Source organism: Parasteatoda tepidariorum, chromosome X2, assembly GCF_043381705.1.
Source record: "Parasteatoda tepidariorum isolate YZ-2023 chromosome X2, CAS_Ptep_4.0, whole genome shotgun sequence".
NCBI lineage: Eukaryota > Metazoa > Arthropoda > Arachnida > Araneae > Theridiidae > Parasteatoda > Parasteatoda tepidariorum.
The window spans coordinates 45201676-45223726 of record NC_092215.1 but is presented as its reverse complement, the minus strand read 5'-3'; the positions used below and the strand labels follow the sequence as shown (position 1 = coordinate 45223726).

The following is a 22051-nucleotide window of genomic DNA, read 5'->3' as shown; positions in this document are numbered from 1 at the left end:
TCAACACGTCGAGCATAATATAGCATATGGACTATTTGGTGTGGGACCAATCGTTGTGAACACAATTAGTCGCTGTGATAATTCATCGTGAGCACAACTCGTCGCAAAGACAATTCGTTGTATGTACATTCCGTCGCGAGCACAATCCAACATACGCACAATTCATCGCAACGACGATTCATCGTGTTTAAAAATCGCAACAACGATAATTAGTCGTAGGCACAGACAGAGTTTGTCGCAATGATAGTTTGTCGCAGAGTTTGTTGCATCACAGACAGAGTTTGTCGCAATGATAATTCGTTGCAGATACACCTCGTCGTAGCGATAATTCGACAAGAGCCCAATTTCCTGCTGCTACGATCAAACACATCTTAGTCTAATTTTAGCCATGAGAAGGGTGACGTTTCTTAGGAAAAACTAACACCAGAAGTATGTTTTTGGCAAAAAGCTTTGCTTTGTCTTTATCAATGTATATATTTATACCCAGACATATTAGTAGAAATTTGTGTCCAATAACAAATTATTACATGTCTAAGTCTACTAATATCAGTGTTGAATAACTCTATTTAAACCAATCTAATATGTTTAAATCAATTTTGTTTCCCTCCCTCCACATAAATCTGTCTACTTAACTGATATCAATATTTAATTCCCCCCCCCATACAGATCAGTTCACTCTAATGATATCAGTGATTCATTTTCCTATACAAACCAGTCCATTCTACTGATATCCGTGTTTCATTTCCCCGTACAAGCCAGTTCATTCTACTAATATCAATGCTTTAATTCTCATATAAATCAGTTCACTGAATTGATTTACTCTAATATCAATATTCTATGACAAATCCACTGTACTGATCTACTTTACTGATATTTGTGTTCCATTTCCCAATATTTTATTGATTCTCAATGATTTTTTAAGGATTCTTATTAATCATTTTTTGTAGGACTTGTAAGTAACAATAAACGAATCACAAAACCCTCCCCCCCCGTAGGAACGTTCATAATTTTTGAACTGCCACAAATTAAATATTTAGTTAGTTTTCGTGGAGAGTTTTGTCTTCGTAAACAGATGCATTTCATCAAAACCACAAGAAATTGTGTCCACGATGAATTGTGCTAACAATAAATTGACACAGCAATGAATTGTGCCCAAGGGGAATTGTGTTGTGAATTGTCCCACGACGAACAGACTCGACACCAAGAAAAAGTATACGGAAAGAAGAATCAAGAATTTTCTATATTTTCTCACTTTAAGATAATTCATTTAAATAAAAGCTTAGAAAAACTAAATCATCTCAAAACTTTAGATTTAAACTTTTCAAGTTCACATTTTGTATTTGTTAAATCAAAAATTTTCAAGTCTATTATTAGTTGCTTCCCATACAGGATGATTAAAGCTACAGATTTAAGAATTTACCTGATTTAGAAATTTTTTCTTGCAGAAAAAATTAGAATTGAAAAATGTATCATCTCAAGCTTTTTACTCCTAACTATAGATAAAACAAAAACTTGAAAATACTTAATGATTTTATTGATTTTTTTTCTAACTAATTCGTAGTTTGATTCATTTGGTTATCACATTACTTACTTTTTTAACAGTTATTCAGAAAATATTAATTTAGATTCATTTTTATTTACACCATTATAAATAGTGACACCATTTTAGCGAGCTTTTGTTAGAAAGTGTACCAAAATAACCCCTAAAAGGAAGCAATAATTTACTGTCGACAGCCACTAAATGATATTAAAATGCGTTTATGTTCATCAGAAAGTATTTGGTCGTTCTATAGGCCTGACAAAGTAGATTTTGAATAGTTGTGTTGGTTGACAAATATATTATTCGAACATTTTCGGCTGTAAAGGTCACTTCAACCGGATAGAACGGATCAGCCTACTTTTGATGTTTCGTGAATTCAAAATGAGAAACGACTTAACACTGAATAACAGTCGAGGAAAACGGGGTTGCACGCGCCGCTAAATCAATCTGTTAACCTTTATTTTAACATACCCTAGCCCCCATATTCACAGAACTAAATTGTGTCATCGGGCATTGATCTTTGCTATTCCGTGAGTTTTCATTTTTTTTGTTATTTATGATTAAGAAATGATTTCAAAATAATCGATGGTTTTTACTCATCGAGGAAAACACAATTTCCGATGAAAGGACAAAAGGAATGAAAATTAGGATGTATTAGTTAAAGCATAAACATTACTGAATAATCCCAAGTAACTGAAGCTGAAAGATATGCTTTGATAATGTGTAAATTTCAATAACTTCAAAAAATAAGAAGTCAGAAAAAGTCGACTTGTTTCGAACTCTCAAAAATAAGTACCCATTCTCACCAGCTGTGAAAACAAAAGAGAATTTAAATAAAAAAAAATGCTTGAATGTGAAAATACCAACACAAAAAAATAGCTGAATCAGAGTCTTTAAGGCGTCATGTCATTAACAAGGGAATATTAACCCCAAAATGCCTCTTCCAAGTGATCCACACAAATAATCAACAAAATGTGCTCACCAAAAATAATGCTTACAAATCTGATAATTACTGGTTTAAAAATTTTTACAACTTAATTAGAAACTAAATCAAGTTTATATTTATCTTACGATTACTAAAATAATTTGGTGAACCATTGAGAACCACGTGATCATTTCATAAGATGTTCTGAAATATTTTTTCGACCCAAATTCCCTAGCAACAAAATAATTTCGGTCCTTATTGGGCTCGGCTCAGAAAGGGCACAAAGGGTCTTTTTTCCGATATTGACCCTATATAGAATTTTTCGATTCACCCGATATTTCTCAGCCACTTTACAACCAATATCAGTTCAATACAGAATTGTCAGATTCCCCCTATATTTTATATTCATTATTTAGCCAATGTAGACCCTACATAGACCATTCTAAGGTCAATATAAAAAATTCCAGAGATCCCAATATTGGTCCCTCGGTGTATGTTCTTATGAGTCCAAAGTAAAATTATTGCTAGGGTTGTTTTGAAATATTGGTTTCATTGAATCTTATAAATGGAAGCATTTATTAAGTGTTAAGTTATAAAAGAATTTTATTTTCACAGCCGAGTGGAAAGTAATTTTTTGAAATATCAAAAAAAATTAAGTTTGCTTAATTATTAATCTTCCAATCAATCGTGCCTCTTATTACTCACGGTTTTCACTCACTACAGTGCTGACATAAAATATTCTCAGATCTAGTGAGAGCTTTATTATCCATTTAACTAATAATTAACGGTTTCGTGATTTTCCTCTCCATATAACTAAATTGAGAGTTAATTTTAAGTGAAAAATCCTGTTAATCTCATTATTTTGACCAGAAGACAGAACAGGAGACATAATTTGCAGTTGCCGTTGGTACTGGGTAAAAATGAAACCTCCAGGAACGCGACGCAGCAGGTCTCTTTACTGTTGTATGGACCACTGCAGTATATGCAACAGTCATTACTTTTGTCATGCATTTGGGCTTGTGTAATAGTTATGTTTCTGTAGAGGATTTCGTACGGCAACCCTATTAAGATCCTTTTCAGAGCCCTGACAACAATTTTAGGAAGTAGAAAAATAATAATTTCACAATGCACGTTTGTGAATTTCTTTGCATTTTGAAAGAAATTGCAGAATTAGTTCGCTGCGGGTCGAATTTTAATACATTGTTAAGCTCCAGCATATAAAATTGGAATTTATCTTTAAATTTGACTGCGCTGTAATTTACAGCCCAGTCAAAGAAGTTTCATTTCGCTATATGTTGATCTAGATAATCAGATTATATCGCAAAGTTTCGGATAAACCATTTTCCTTAAGTCAATATATGAATCATTTAGATTCAAAATCGACAATAAGTTAAACATAAAATTTTCAGAGAAAGCTGATTTTCTGCCTCACTTATCCAAAATTGGATAAAAGCAAAATTTCTTTAGTTTAAGAGACATTAAGATAGTGTGTTTGCAAACAAGATGTAAGAAGACAGGGTCACGTGAAAGAAGGAAATTATTACTTTTTTTAAATTCGGATTTTACTAGTTTGCTGGTTTAAAGCTGATGAGATTTGCTACAAGTCAAAACTTAAATTTCGTTAAATTAAACTAAACTTAAAATTTTCTAGGATTGCAAATAGACAAAAATGTTTATTTTATAATTGAACAGCCGACACAATTTTATGGGCTTACGACTACTAATGCTCCACTCCGTAGCCTTGTAATTTTGAACCCTATACAGAAGACAAGGGAGCTCCTATATCGAGTATTCGGAGAAATTGACCTTCGTGGAGGACTTTTTGATTGAACTGACCCGCATTTACGTTACATGGAGAAGAAGACCACGAGAACCTTCCACGGTTAGCCTGACGGCAGGAGGACTCCAACCCATGATCCGTCTACCACTGAGGGTATTTCACGTCAGTGCTGTCGGTGCAAGCCGGATGCGGAATTCGTATCGACTGGAATTGGAACCCGGTTCGCCACATTGGAAAGCGAACACTCTTTCCCCGGAGCCATCGCGACTCAAAAATGTTTATTTAGACTAAATTGAGCAGTGGTGGATTAGGGGGTACAGCCCTTGGAATTCGAACCCCTGGTTGATTCGCTCCCGGCTCTCTCATCGACTGTAGTGCTGACGTAAAATATTATCAAATGTAGAAAGAATCAAGGGTTAGAGTCACCTTGCCGTCAGGCTAACCATGGGATGTCTTCATGGTTTTCCTCTCCATGTAACGCAAATGCGGATTAGTTCCATCAAAAAGTCCTCTACCAAGGCAAATTTCTCCTAATACTTGATCCAGGAGTTCCCTTGCCTTCTGAATTTGATTAAAAATTGCAAGATTACGAAGTTGAACATTAGTAGTCGTAAACCTTAAATTGAGTCAGCTGTTCAATGACGATTGTAAAATAAAATAAAATGAAATATTTCAATTAAATTGTATTGAACAAAAATTAAAATCACAGTTTAAATGAACGTTATTGGGAATTGTCTTAAGTTATAATATTGTGAATAGGGACCAACGGATAATGATTTTGGAAATCATAGCTTACTCTGAAAGTGATTTGAAATTTACTTATAATTTTGACTCGATTACTAAATTTTTATAACTTTAAAAAAATCAGTCTCTCGTGGAGATGGAATTTGATGTAGCATAATATCGCAATATATTATTAAATAATCAACTGGGGATGAGTNAGAACAAGTATTGCATTGCTTTATATTTTTTAAATGACTCATAATAATTTTAAAGAGCAAAACATTTTTTTAATTCAATATTTTTGCTTTATTTAAGGCATTTTTTGCGAAATTTTTGGATTTTTAAGGGCATTTTTTGCACTTTTTAAGGGCATTAGTTGAGACTTTTTAGGTCATCAAAATCCGGGCTCTAGTCATGATCATCCCGTGTGAATTTGGGGTTAAGCACGGCGTTTAAAAATTAATTTGTTTTTTGAATAATGACCCTTTTCAGCAAGATTACTCAAAATTGAGCAAAAAATTTCCTAAAAGCAGCTTTAAAAGTGTTCAAGAAGAAAGCCTTTGACAAAGCATTTTAATAAAACAATTTATAAAAACCGATTAAAATTAAACGATTAGATATTAATATTAAAAGGTTCCAAGACTCTCATGTTGATACAATAGAATATTAAAATCCAGTAAAGAAAGTTTTAGTTGCAAAGCCCTTCTTGAAGCCATCCCACAGATCGAAAAACATGGTTTTCAGTAGATCACCGAACTCAACCTTTGCTGGAAGCGGTTTAGTGGGTGAGAAACCGATTTGGGAAGCCTCTGAAGGGACCGAGGATGAACGGTATCGGTCTTCGCTGAAGTGTTCCATCTTTGAAGTGCTCTATTTCACCGTCGCGTGCAGGTCATAGGGCTACGAAAGCGGAGGTGCCATCCTCTCTGCAGAGGATCGAAATATGGTGGCCTTTTTTCGGATCATCCTGAGGGATGCTTCCCAAACCGTCATCAATAGCCTATTGTACAACTCTGGTGTGATGTAAACAAAGAACACTATCAAAATTTCCTGATCAAATTATAAATAAAAGTACCAGCACCTAGCAACTGTTAAATCCATTTTACCGTAAAATCTATTGTTATTGTAAAATTTTATAACGTTATTTTTACAATAATATTTATTTTACAATAATGTTTATTAATATGTAAAACAGAGATTTTACAATAAATATTACAGTAAAAAAATCACGATATTTCATATTTTTTGTTCCGCAAAATCAGACTGTTAAAATGGATCTTACGGTAAAAAATACTTGCACCCTGAGTGCCAGTACTTTTTACCGTAAATCAAAATTTACAAATCTTAAAAATAGAAAATGGCTTCATTCTGTAAGAGTGGTTGAAATTAAGAACTGTGGTTTGAAAATAATCCTGGAAGAATCTTAAATAAAAACATAAGACCACCCTAGGCTGTCATACCAAATAATGATGATGATAAACTTAAATCATTTAAATGTTCACTGAAGAAAAAAGTATGGTCAAAACTACTATGTGGTAAATTTTACTGTGTTACCCGCTCTATGAGAACACAAGAAAGCTCGGTAATTTTAAAAATTAATCTTCTTCGGATAAGAAGAGCTTTGGCAATGATTAATGAAATTAACAATAAAATATGATTTCATAATTTGTAATATGTAATTTGTTGTATATAATATGTAATTTTACAATGTGTAATTTGGTAAATGTGGTAAAATTTGGCAGTTTATCCTCATGGCATTAAAAAAATTGTTCGAAAAAATTTACTTTTCGGTTTTGTATTTTCACTGAATTTATAGTAATAAGAACTGTAATTTTTAAAACCATATTTTTTGGCAGACCTTTACCATATGAATAAAAAAATTACTAAATGATTATTTTAAATATCATATACTTTGGTCTTATTAATCTAAATTAAACTCTTTTTTTTTGCTAGAAATGTTATTACTGTAAAGTACTGTAATTTTAACAATTTTTTTTCTCCGTGTTAACATTTACCTTGATTAAGTAAAACATCAAAATCCACTTAACTATTTTCATACACTGATGAAAGCAATTAAAGGGAGGAACATTTTTTTTTAAAAAAAGCAACACCTACACTCAAATAAAGGTATCAGATGATAGTTAAGCTTTTAACGAACACCTTTACCACGCAGTGGTCTGTTACATCAAAGAGCAGTGTAGAGATACCTCATTTGATAGCCGAAACTTGTAGTGTAAGAAAACATCGTTTTTGAAACACCATCGCTCAACCAAATCATTGTTTTTTTTTAATGTCTTTGCTTACCCATCCTTATTATAGTCAGTCATCATCGTCTAGACGATGATGGAGGGTAATGGCAAGATGGCGACTAGTCGGAAGATTCTAGACGGGCCAATCAAAGACTACCTGTTATAAGAACCTCGAGTTTTCGAAAACTGCCGCGTCCACGCAGTGGTAACAGCTCACAGAGACAGGAACAGTGGCCCACCGACCAGGGCAAGACCGTAAAAGACCAAAAAAGCCAGCTTAGGACCGCTGTGTGAGGCTTCAAGCTGAAAGGGATAGATCCACGACAGCGACACAACTGTCTCGTAAGCTATATAATGCAACAGTAACATCCATTTCCAGGATAATAGTCGCCCATAAATTTGTTGCAAGGGACTTGCCCTGCAGTATGCATCCCTTTGACTGCGAACCATATAAAGAACCGTTTAGCATGGGGCCGAGAACACTTGTCTTGGATAGAATGATTAGGGTAGTGATAATCTTCAGTGATAAGTCGCGTTTCAGTCTGGACAGTGACTCGAGACGTGATTTCATCTGGAGAGAACCGGGGAGTCGATTTCGTTCTTCTAAGATTGTCAAAAAGGACCGCTATGGCTGAGGTGGTCTGATGGTCAGGGCAGGCCTAATAGCCGAAGGGCATTCCTTCCGCTATTAGGGACAGCCGACCTTCATGTTTTCGATTGAGGTAGTCTAATAGGTCAACGGTACAAAGGCGATACCCTTAAACCCTATATGAGACTTTTCCACGGATCATATGTACCCAATTTCATCTTTATAAACGATAATGCTCGTTCACACAGAGCTCTGTCTGTGGTCGAGTACCTCCGATTGGAGTATATTCAACGATTGGAGTTGCCTGTGATGTCCCCTGACGTTATGCCTTGAATACATATGGGACTCCTTCAGACTCTCAATGGCAGCTCGAAGACCAGGTCCAGTGACCATCAATGGTTCCTTGGTGAAAGAGTAGGTGCGCTTACCATAGGAACTGATAAGGACCCTGATAAACAGTATGAAACGTCGATTCTAGATTTGCGGAGCTGTCAGATGTGGTCATACACCTTATTAGACATGTTTTTCTCTGTCCGACAGGGTGTCGTTCAGCTTTTGTACTGCACAAGTGACCAGTTTTCTGATTTAGGGTGCATATAGTGCCCATTTTTGTTTTTCCATATACTGATCTTTCATCGGATATTTTGGCCAGGTTTGGTTAAATTTGCTTTGTTATTTTTTTTACTGCAAAAAAATCATTTGTCTTTTCAGTTGTTTTCACCAGTGAAACATTTATTTGGTTGCATTATTCATTGTTTAATTATATGTTTGGTTCTAAATTCTCTACCTTGCTATATTTTTTTAACTCGTTTAGATTTTTAATGAATTAAATATTTTCTTATTTTTATCACAAATGAGCTATCATTATTTTTTCTCATAAAGGCACTCTTCTCAATTTTACAAAATGTGAATCAGGTAAATAAAGATTTAAATTAAATAAGTAACTAAATTTAATCTTTGAAAGAATTATATGATTAAAAATGCTTTCTTTCATGAACGAAACTAAATTTTTCATCACATTTTTTATTAGGCATCAATCGAAGCAAGAAAAAAAGCTTTATTATTTATTATTTAATAAAAAGCTTTAATGGTAAGAAAAGCTTATATCTTTATTTATTTTTATAATTTTTATTATCTGATACATACATATATATATCGAAATATCATCCGATGAAAGACTACATAATTTTTTAGCTTAAATTATGAAATTCTATTATTCATTTTAAAACTCGTTAATCCTATTTATTTTGTAAATAATGATAGTTTAATACAATGTCTGTAAAAAAACGTTATCCTTATGTCTTAAACATAATGTGATAGCAGAAAAAGGATTAGCTAATTAAGCTTGTCTTATACATTTCTAAGAACCACGGCATTTGGATTTTTTTCCCTATTTTTTGTAAAAAAGAACTAAGAACCTTTCTCAATTTTCAGTATTTTTTTTTCAAAGTTCCTCTTTATAGAAGCAAACAATGTGCTTTCTTCTTATATATTTAAAAAACAAATTTTTATTTTTATTCTTTCAGCTTTGAATGAAGAGATAAATATTACTTTAAAAAGTACTCATATAGTAATTATTTTCCAAAAAAAATCATGTTATTTTCCAAAAATGTTTTAAATTCCATGATGCAATGAAACTCTTTTTATAACAGAGTGAGGACAAAACAGAAAAATATATTTGAATATTCCAAATTTAATCAAAAATGTTTATCAATTCTCACATACTTTAAAAGAAAAAATATGTTTACTTAACCCAACTCTTACTTTTTTATTTATTAGAATAATACTATTAGAATAGATTTGATAGAAATTATAAGAGCTGAAGTACACACAGCTAAGTTTTTAGGATCAAAAATTAATTTTTTTGTTGATTTTCTCTCAAAATTACAACGCAGGAAGTAATAAAATATTCAAGATTTCTTGTTAATGCACTTTTGTGCACTTTAACTGAGGTATTTAAGAATTTTTTACTATAAAACTCTCATTGATATGCAAAACTTCCTTTACACATTTCACAAAGTATTTAAGTCAAGAAATACTGGAAAAATTTGCTTGAGAAGAATTTTTATTTAGAAAGTTAAAAATTCATTGAATTAAATCGTCATCTTTATCCTTTATTAGAAAAATACCTCATTTATGGAAAAAAAATTCTACGAAATCAAGATTTCTTGAAAAGCATGTTAATTTGTAATGTAATATTTACAATTAAAATTCATTTCAATTTGTACTTATAAATCTGTCAAAATGACTAAACGTCGTTAAAAAGATAAAGAAATCATGTTTTTAGCAAATGCCATTTTTTAATATTATTTATACACTTACTTCATTAACTTAGCAATTTAATTAATATTTGTTAAACACATATCTTTATCTTAGTGTAACTCATACCATATCCAATAAGTATTGCACATCTGCCAACTTTTACACTTTTAGAGAAATATTTTTGATTTTAGCTAGTTCATTCTCTTAGATTCTTGGTTAATTTAAAATAACCTTTACAACCACACGTGCGATATATAAATAATTCAAACAAAATCTATCAATAATTATAAATGGAGGTACAAAATGACCCCTCCTCTAAACCAACATTCGACTATATTGTTGGCTGGATTGACGTAACGTTTTTAAGGAACGCTTTGGATTGAGGACGTGAAAACGTTTAGTGAACAATCAATTTAATCAATCAGGGATGTTTTCAACACAAGCATCACAATTTCTGATCTCGACCCACTTAAAATGATTATTAAGATTAAAAGGATGGTTTCAACAACTATAAATGATATTGACAGTTTCGAAAAAGAACTAGACTATTTCATATAAAAAACAATTGATGGAGTCATAGCCTTATGCCGAAAATCTAAGAAGGCAATTTGTAAATCATTCAAGAAAATCCCAAAGTGATTGACATTGGATTTATTGATATACTAAAACAATTAAGAGCTAGAAGAACAAAATTTCAGGCAGAGAGAGATCCAGATATTAGAGAAAGAAAAAAGATTGAGTAACAGAAGACAAAAGCCATGAATAAAAAGCTAATAAATAAAACAAAAAGGGAGTGACTTGGTAAAAATACCTCACAAAAATAACTATGAAGGAATGCTTTGGATCTGGAAATGAATTATCCAGGGATAAAAACCTGCGAAAACAATTGATAAAGAAGATCTTAAATAATGATGAAACATCTACAGCAACCCACACAGAGACAGCCAGTACAGGGAGCCCCATAACCGCTAACTATGAATCACAATATTGATCATCCATTCATTTAAGACGAAATTGAACAAGTGATTAACGATTTAAAGAGTAATAAAGCACCCGGTCCAAGTGGCATAACAGAGACCATTAAAACAATATTTAAAATATAACCCATTTGGTACACAAAAAAACATAAGTTAGAATAAAACAATTAAAAAACCATGGCTAAGAATTAAAATATTTTCCGAAAAAAATTGAAAAAAGCAAAGATGACACTGATACCAAAAGCAGTGAAAGATAATCAAAAACCAGACAGTTGCGGACCAAAGATTTAAAAAAGATTTATTTACTATCTGGAAAACAACAACATCATTAATGAAGATCAGCATGGTTTTAGAAGAAACAAGAACACCATCACAGCAATGAAAGGACTTATATATAAGATTAATACATCAAAAAAAAGGGAAATATACGACCATAAACATTCATTTAGACTCACTCTCTGGACTTCAAGCATTAGCAAAAGCAAAACATGACAAATGCGTTGTTAATATGATAAAATAAAATATAGCCTCCAATATCAAATTAAACTGGATCCGTGATTACTGGTATAACAGAGGCAACAAAGATGCAGATAGGCTAGCAAAACGTGCCAGCCAGAAACACGGGATAAATCCTTTTGAACTGCCAACAAAAGAAATCAGGTATCCACTTAAAACAGAGGCTAGAGAAACATTACAGTGGGGATGGAATGACCCGAATGGCAAGGAGAGACACGCTCATAAGATAATTCCTAAACTTAATATGAAGAAAATCTATGGAAATTTTTATTTAAATTAGTTTATTACCAACCATGGCACCCAGGCTACTTACCAGTTACAGATTTTTTAGTAGAAACAGAAATTGCAGATTGTGCGCAACTACAGAAGACCTGCAACATATTTTGCTACAATGTCCACTTTATAAAAAGAAGCGAGAACAATATTTTCCACTGGGCCTGACAATCCAGAACCTTATGAAATACTGGCATGAGTAACTATTTACTAAAGGATTTACAAGCACCAAGGAAGGTGTCTTCAATACAGTCATACAGTATAAATTAGCATAACAAAATGATAATACATTTAATTTTCACCTTGCATAGATCTTTCTAATTTTAAGTAAATTAGTAGTACAGATTACTAATGAGATACATAACCTCGACCTAAAATCTTAGCATGGAGGCAGTGAGCAACTAGATGAGACTTTCTTGGATTTACAAGGAATACTTTCTTGGAATTTTACTTACATTTCACGCATCTTTACAGAGACTTCATAAAATTAATAAATTTTCTAGGATTGCCATATCTGTCTTTTCTGATCAAGACTATTTTTGATCTGCTTACGCCAATTCTGTAAGGGAGACCACTTCTTGTGTTTGTTTTAAAATCACATTGGTTTGATCCATTAAGGAACCTGCTTACTTTGAGCTGCATTTTATTTGTACATATTTTCATTATCAATTTATTCAGCTTGTATTTGATTTAGTTCCATCGGTACATTTTCATTCGTTAAATTTCGATATTAATCTTCGCTGCTTATTGGATTCCTGTTACATTTAACACAAATTTTGCAATCATTTTACATTTGTAAAAACTTGGCAATTTGTTTTTCAAATGAAAGCTTTCAGACCCCCAGTCGGAAGGGGGGAATCAGGGTTTGCTGCTTTGGGTATGAGGCACTCTGTATCCGAGGTTTCCCTAGCTTCCGAATCTGGACCTCCTTTGGTCATTGGTGCCTTTGAGCGTCAACAAGCCATTTTGTACTTTTGTTCATCCTTTTAGCTAAACAGTCACTTTCCGTCGGGGTTAATCTTTGTTTACCGTAATTTGATCCCTAATTTTTTACAGTGTAAAAAAAGCGTGAAATCTATTGAAATTAAAAAATAAAATTCTTAAATTCGCAAAGATTTCCCTAAACTATAATCTATTATTAAATAATGGATAATCAGTAAGTATCGAAATAAAAACAATAATAAAACATTTTAACAGGAAACAAAAACATTTTAAGCAGATACTGAAAATTCATGATAAAGCTGATTTATGGGCAAGATAACTATGAATTACAATTCTCTTAAGTACCGATTATTCAGATTTTTCTAAGCATTAATGGAGCGATTAAATTTTTTTATTCAGTAATACTGCATACTTAATTGCCATTTTCTTCCCCAAAAATTAATCACTTTTGATTATTTTAATTCTTAAGGCGTAGAAGAAGCTATAAATTTCTCAACCCTTATTGTCGCTATTAATTTCAATGATTTTCATTTAATCCTTCAGCAATGATGTCACGATCAGTAGCAACAATGTTTTTAAAATCTGCTACATTTAGTTGAAAATATTTTTAAAGTTTTGAGTCTCGAAAACATTTGATTTTATTATTTCGATATTATTTAAAGGTTAAAGGACAAATTGCAGAATCATGCTGAAACTACTCAGCTTGCGTTTCACGTATCTCCTTACTGGATAAAAGTATCTAGAATTTTTCTGATCTTCAGAGGGTTTGTGTTATTAAGATAAAATCGAATTTCATGAGCTCGAGTTTCATGTTTTCTTTTTTAAATTATTTCTGTGTTTCTTTGTATGAGACATAATGTTTGACACTGTTTGATTTTTTCAGCAATATTTTCCATTCGTAAAGTTGTTGTCTTTTTTTTTTTTTTAACGANTTTTTTTTTTAACGAGGTGAAACGTCAGCTTTTTTTAACACGGAAAATACTACACTGTGTTAATCCTTATAACAGTTTCCACAACATATTTCTCATTGAAACGTTCTGTTTTCTTGAAATAGCCATAACAAAAGACAAGGATTGGAAAAGCTACTTTTACAAAAATGCAACCTGGAGCAACCTGGCAGCCATCCCCTAATTGAGAAAAAAGTATAGTCAAAACTACCAGAATATGGCTACATTTACAGTGTTTCTGGCTCCATGGGAGCACCAAAAAGCTCAGTAATTTTTAGTGAAGCGCTTTGGTAATGATTTCGATAAAATTAACAATAAAATATAGTTTTATAATCTGTATTGAAATATGGTAAGAGTAGAAAAATTTTATAACTTCTGTTCTGAAGAGCATTTTAGTATTTTTATCGTGATAATTTAGAGCACTGCATGGAAACCATTTATTCGGTTAAATTTATTTTTCAGTTTTGTATTTTTCACTTAAGATGTGGTAATAATAACTATAATTTTCAAAATCAGAATTTCGGGAAAATATGTTACCATATGAGCGGAAAAATTACCAAATAAATGGTTTAAATATCTTATATTTTCGTGTTCTTAATCAGAATTATGGTGTTTTTTTTTACCAGAAATGTCATTACGTCACAGCACGGTAATTTACCAGAATTTCATTCTCCATGAAGAAATGCCACAGAGCTATTGCATACTAGCTGAACATAAAGCTACATACATGAAACTAGAACTTTACGTATAAAGCAAAATTCATACTACCTTAGCTACAGCACTATACCCTTCAGTTTTGTTCTGGTTATTAAAAAACGTACTTAAGGAAACTCATCAAGAGATTATCTCAAATAGAGTTCTCAGTAACATAAATTATTTTCTAAGCAATCAGGATCAATATGCAATGCTCTAAAGCAAGTTTTCTTCCAAATATATTTAAAGCCAAAACACTGCTACTCGTAACTCCGAAGTAGCGTTTTAATTCGATATATTAAATTTTGATGATAAATACAATATTTTCTTTTTAAGTCAATGTCTCATTTTAGTATATCGTACCTAGATATATAGCTCAGTTGAACACGTCGGTCGTACCTCATTATATGATTCATTCGAATTTTATGTGCCTTCCGAAAGAAAATAATAAAATCCTTCAAAATGTTCGATTTCTGAGAAAACTGGAAAATTGTGAGTTTTTATCCAAAGAAAAAGATTAAAAATAGAATATTCTATGAATTTATTAGAAATTTAGATACAAGAATTCCTATTGAACTATAACTCCTGATTCTTGAAGGTAGCAATGGAAATTCAAAACTACTTTAGTTACATTATTCTTCAGGAAAAAGTAATTTATTTTTCTTAAGATTGAGAGAGTAACATTATAAGTGTAATTACTTATTAATATTACTTGTTGATTGATATAATAAATCAAATGACATAATAAATGAGGCAAAAATATTTATACATTACAACTAAAAGAATTTTCGACTATTATTAAAATAATATATCATTTTCGCTCACATTAAAAAGTCCTGAATAATTAGAAAAAAATACTTTAGCGCATCTTTGGGTTAATGAATTTTATACCTGTGAGTGAATTATTTTATAATATCTTCAATATTTTCAGAGAAATGGTGCAATACGCAAAACGTGAAATTAACCTTAACAGGTCGAAAATTTCGAACGCTCTCCTGACTTGTGATTATAATGTAAAAGATTGTGATTACCCCTCATTTGTTGACAGTCAAAATTCATCGAAAAAAACATATGCTTATTCAGAAAATAGCATGTTTGTGTATGCACAGAATAATTGGCATATTAGCCTTTCGCACCATTAATCATGAAAATCCAATCGCTAGATTAAAAAATTTTTAGGTGTTCCGTTTTTTATTTTATGAACTATTTTCTATTTTTTTTTCTCTTTTTACCAGAGTAGAGTGTATAGTATATGACAGTCTAAATGCAATGAGTTCTACTCATAAAATTTAAAAGAGATTTTAAAACAGTGTTCTTAAAATGAAAAAAATTACAAAGCTTCTCTTTTTTTCACTCATATAAGTAAGAAATCAAACTTATCTTCGAATGACATTGGCGATAAATTTCTTTGGCATAAAAAGACAAATTCGAAATGAAGTTACTCTCCTCCATTAATCTTACGAGCTAAGAAAATCCAGTCTTGTAGAAGTAAGTCATTTGCATATCTTATTAGCCGTATGATCTCAATGAAAAAATTACACATTGGTTTAAAAAAAAAATACTCCACTTTACAAACTTTCGGGACACTCCTAAAAAATGTTTGTACGCATGGTAACTAACTATGAAAAATGAACGCTATTGATCAGAAAAGAAGTTATTGTTTTACGTCGCCGGAAATTAAATTTTGTTTTTTCTTCTGGTTGTAAAATGAGAAGGTTATAATTGATTTCATGCATGGAAGCTAACACCAAAAAGTGCCTTATAGTTAATAACTTAGTAACGATAAGTTTAGGTTGTGTAATGTCTTTGCAAGGAAGTAGAAGAAGAATTTTTAATAATAATCAAAAACTCTTTTCAATGCACTCTTTTTTCAAAACTATGCAAATGTTTTTGTTTCAGTGACATTCTATCTTTTTAAATTGTTTAAAAAAAGTAATTATGTTTTTCTTGCAATATATGTTTTAAAATAAACGGTTTAGGTAAATATTTGATCAAAGCAAGCTGATATTGACAGTTTTTATTCGTTTATTTTGCTGAAGTTGGCTTTGAATTTAATAGAAATAAAAGGGTGTCACGTCATAACAAACCAGCCTATTGATGCTAAGAATCCTTTCAAAAGGACACTTTTTAAAAAAAATTACTTATATAAATATTTCATCATTAAACAGAGAAAAAATTCTTGTAAAATTATTGTGCTATATGGTAAAGATAGTTATTGTTAAAAAATCCATATTTCTGCTTAATAAAACATAAATATACATAATTTATGTGGTAACGGTTTATTGGAAACTTTGGTTTTCAAACTTATAGTTCTAATTACAGCACATTATGTAAAAAATGCAAAACTTAGTAAATTTAAAAGAATAAGCGATTTTTATGCCATCCTTACATTGAAACTTATATTTTTGGCTGAACTGTAAGTAAAGAAAAAGTTTCGATTAAAATCATAATCATGTACTACCATATAAAATACACGGAGAAAAAAAAATCTAGTGAAATTACCGTACTGTATAGTAAAAACATTTCTGGTAAAAAAAGTAATTTGTGGAGTTTAAAACCTCTTGTTTAGCAATTTTTCCTTTCATACGGGGTAATCGTAGACCGGAAATTCCGGTTTTCAGAATTATAATTCTTATTGCTACATATTTAGTGGAAACAACAAAACTGGAGAGTAAATTTAATCGATTAAATGGTTTTATATCATGTACCATATTTACTAAATTTTACCACTTATCATTAAACCATATTTTACGGTTAATTTTACCCAAATCATTACAAAAGCTCTTTGGTAAAAATTAATGAGCTTGTTGGTATACCCATAGAGCCAAAAACACTGTAAATCTTACCATATTCTGGTAGTTTTGACCATAATTTCTTCTCATTGTAGAAATTAATTTTGAAGAAATATTATTCTGTTTATAAAATATTAATGATATAAATATTTATATTTAGTTCTGAAGACAAGAAACATTACATTTTAAAGCTAATGTGGTAGGCAACAAAACAGTATCCACTTTGTCAAACAAATATGCATTACCACTTTTTTCTCATAGTTGTTTTTCATATTTAGTTCATTTTTCAAGTTCGAATGTTGATGGTTTAAAGCAACTAGGATGATTTTTGACAATATTTTCAAAATTTAAATTAGATATATCAGAAATAGTGTTGGCTTAATACCATCAACAGAAAATAATTTAATTGTTGAAATGAGAGGATAGAATAAATAAATGTATAGATAATATTAGCAATTTTTTTTTCTTATATTTGTGGCAAAATCAAATATCCGCAAACAAACCACTTCTTTTTAACCTTTATAAATACAATTTAAAGAGCTTTATTATTTAAGCTCATATCCTTTAGTATCTACTTTATTAAGGAATGAGTTAGCAAATTAATATAGTCAAAGAAAGAAACTCACAGTAAATAAGCTGTCATTATATTATGGTGAAAAACATCTCAATTCACTTAAAGAAATATTTATATTGATATTAGGGGGGCACAGAGCAACTTAATGATAAGCCGCATTTTCAAACTGTGCAGAAAAAAAGGTTCAAAAAAACTTTGGTGAAAAATCTACGCCTTACATGTAGGCAGTAAGATGTTTCTGTGACTTATGTTCTAGTCTAATTAAAATTCTAAAAATAATTTTTAAAAAAGACATTTTGATGTAAAATTGGCATCTTTGGAAGAAGTGTAACTTATTGCCTCAATTGGAAGAAGTGTAACTTATTGCCTATTGATACTATTTTTTATATCTTTTTTGTAAAGAAGTAGAGTAAAAATTATCGTAAGTATATACGATAATTTTTCTTCGATATACGATAATTTGAAAAGATATGAAGTAGAACACTTCATATCTTTTCAAATACCTCTCCTCAATAAAATTAAACCGACCTAATACTGTGAAAACGCAATATTTTATATTCATACCTCTATGAAAACAAAAGTATTACTGCTTAAGCTTAATTTCTGCTATTTTTTCATTTAATTTTAATATTTATTTGTTTCGTAATTTTAAAACAAAATATATATATATTTATAAAGCAAAATTTAAAAAAAAAACATGAATGAAGTATAAATAAAAGTGCAGAAATAGTTATACTATAGTTTCAATTCGATAAACAAGAACTTTTCATAGTGTTAAAACACCAAAATGACAATTTTTGTAGATTTAATCTACATAGCACCCTAACATTCTTAGATATACCTTTTTATTACTAATATAATAGGTTGAACAAGCATGCTTAACCCAATATATCAGTAGTATAAAGATTTTGTTCCGCAATATTAAATTTTAAATAATCAAGTTACCAGTCTTTTCTTATTTCGAAAACACTACTTTTTTGAGTTCTAACACGTATGCTCGAAACTAAATATAAAAATATAAATGACCAGGAAACACTAAAAAATATATTGGTTAATTTATTATTTAGTGTCCCCTATAATAATATAAAACTTCAAATATGGGCTAAAAAGTAAGTCATCAACTGTACATGTATTGATGCCGTTTTAAAAATGATCCAGACGCTTACAAAGGTTAACATTTAAAAAAGTATTAAAATTGAAATTCTGCATATTGGTTTTAAATAAATGCCACGCTGATGTAATATCACAATAAATATCCTGTATCTTCCACGAAGAGTTCTCTATCAAGGGTTAGTTTCCGGAATTCGAAATGCATTTATAGCATCATAATTCTTTCAAAGCAATTGCCAACATGACAAATATGTTAGCAGAAAAAAAAGAATTATAACTAAATTTATTGCACGCGACTAGATCATTGCACGATTTCCGCTTTTTCACTAACTGACATTGAAAATAAAAATAGGGTGGCAATTCTCTAAGTATAACTTGCTACCAGGTGGCGTATGAAATTTGTGTCGGTGATGCCACTGAAATTCTATTGTGACCACTTTTACGTCACGCCCCATGGCGGTTATTCAAAAGGTTTGGTTATAGAATAAAGCGGTCATATAACTACTCATCTTCGATCTATTCATTTGATCGCGAAGAGCCTACAGGATATTTTCATTCCAGAATTAATTCAGGTAAGTCCGATAATATTCACACCATAAATGATTTCATATAAAATCTAGTGAACAAACTAGACCTAAATTTCAATAGCAAACAAAAGTATCTTATAGTTACGAATATAATGTAATAACGAATCTACTAGCCATAATATACATTTTGCTACTGAATAATAAGAACTTATTTATTTGAAGCAGGTAAAATAGTTTGAATAAACAAAATGTAGTATTATTCCTCTTATAAGTTTTCCATTACATACCCTCTAACTTTCATGCGAAACATATTTTCAAATAGTAGTGACTTTTGTTTAATCTAATGAACAAGTTAGACCTAAATTTCAATTGCAAACAAAAATATGATATAGTTACGAACATAAACTAATAACGAACCAACTAGCTATAATATGTATTTTGCTATTAAATAATAAGAACATATTTATTTGAAGCAGGTAAAATAGCTTGAATAAACAAAATTTAGTATTATTCCTCTTATAAGCTTTCCATTACATACCCTCTAACATTTCCTGCGAAACATATTTTCAAATAGTAGTGACTTTTGTTTAATCTGATGAACAAGTTAGACCTAAATTTCAATTGCAAACAAAAGTATGATATAGTTACGAACATAAACTAATAACGAACCTACTAGCTATAATATGTATTTTGCGAATATGTATTTTGCGAATAACGAACCTAATAATAAGAACATATTTATTTGAAGCAGGTAAAATAGCTTGAATAAACAAAATGTAGTATTATTCCTTATAAGTTTTCTATAACACACCCTCCAACATTTCTTGCTAAAGATATTTTCAAATAGTAGTTACTTTTTTAAACTTTTCTAAGAATACGAATAATACCTAAGCTAATAGTGAACCTACTAGCTATTATATGCATTTTGCTATAAAATAATAAGAACATATTTATTTTAAGCATGCAAAATAGTTCGAATAAGAGAAATGCCGTATGATTCCTTATAAATTTTCTATAACATACCTTCCAACATTTCCTGCGAAATATATTTTCAAATTGCAGTGACTTTTCAAACTTTTCTAAGAATACGATCATTTATGTGTTGTGGAGGGAAGAAATCTCTTGATTCTGAAATGTTATTGCATTACTTTTATTTTTCAAAACGCTGCGGAAAGACTGAAGTAAAAATATAGAATGAAATATTAGAAATAAAATGGTAAATTTATAAATTGTTATACTATAAGAAATATCCTTATTTATAAATTAAAGTGTTAAACTCGATTCGTAAGGAAACATTTACTTTTTTAAAAAGAACTTTTCTTCCATTTTTAATCATTTTCTTTGGTTCTTTCCTTTAAAATAACAAATAATTCGTTTGTTTTATATTGCGAACACTATTCCATATATTAAAGAAAAAAAGTTCTTTTAGCATGAAAACAAGGAAAAGTTAAAAGTCATTAGAGCAATCGGTTATATATATTTTTAAGTTACTTTACTACATTGCTCTTTTTAAATTGCTTACAATATCTCTCAAAAAGTTGAATGCATATATTCCTACAAAGACTGAAATCTTCTTTTTCAAAACTAATGCTGCAGAAAATAAATTTATTTGAAATTTTTTATTCTTGTATGTGAAAATAAAATGACATTTCTATAACTATTCCATGTGACATAGTTTACAATAGAATGTAAGAAATTGTTCAGAAACTTCAATTATTCAATATTCTTACACAGCATCTTATTGCATCTCGCAATGCATCTATAATATTATATTTCTTTACAATATATGTTATTCTTCTAAATATGTAATAAAAGCAAATATCACAGCTTAAATATTTTCAAAAGCCTTAGTTAAGTAAATAATTTTCGTGAAAAACCTTCCAATATTCATTAAGAAAATGTTTTTATCGAAGCATTTTCTTGATTAACATTAATAAATGCGTGATCTAAAATAACTAAATGTATTCCTTAATTTCGTATAAGATATAAAAACTGGAACTGTAATAATAGGTTTTTATTCAATGTAAACGACAGATTATAAATTAAAACTTAATTCATTAAAAAATTATAGAAGTTGATTTAGTTTTAATCATCACTCCAGTAAAAATTTCTAATGAAGGTAATCAGATATTTCGAGTTTTAACTACTGCAAGATTTTTTTTTTTCGTCTTTTTTCATGTTGCATATCTTTTATATTTAATGATGGGGAAAAAAAGTGGAGAAAAAGAATTTTCAGAAGTACTTTCAATATTTTTGGAATAAAGATATTAAGTCGATATTTTTTATTAATATATTACATAAATATTTTTAAAGTTAAAATAATTTAATGCCTGGATGCGCTGGTAACTTTTATTAAAAAAAATGCTCCATCAAAGTATTTTAAAGTCTTTTTTCAATTTATTTATTTATTTAAAATTTATAATTTCAGCATTTGTTGTTACGCATAAATCTTTGTCTTGTTATAAGAACAAGCAAATTTAAGAATCTTGAGAAATTAATTTTTTTAATTTCTTAAAAAAAGTTAAAATGTATAAGAAATTTATTTAAGGAAAAGAGTTTTTTGAACATTCTTACAAAGCTTGAAACTGATTGTTTTAACTCATAAAAAATAAATTTACTGACTACTCTTGAA

At 30.2% G+C, this 22051-nt stretch overlaps 1 protein-coding gene across 2 annotated transcripts in view; it reads left to right on the top strand.

Moving 5' to 3' along the window:
* Nucleotides 1–19309: 19309 nt before the first annotated feature.
* LOC107454974 (leukocyte elastase inhibitor) overlaps nt 19310–22051 on the top strand; it is a 43458-nt gene continuing 40716 nt past the window's right edge. Inside the window, exon 1 of one of the 2 annotated variants that reach the window (XM_016072355.3) lies at nt 19310–19464. The gene's annotated coding sequence lies outside the window, so the exon portion shown is untranslated. The remainder of the gene's footprint in view (nt 19465–22051) is intronic. The other variant, XM_016072354.3, reaches the window with a different exon arrangement.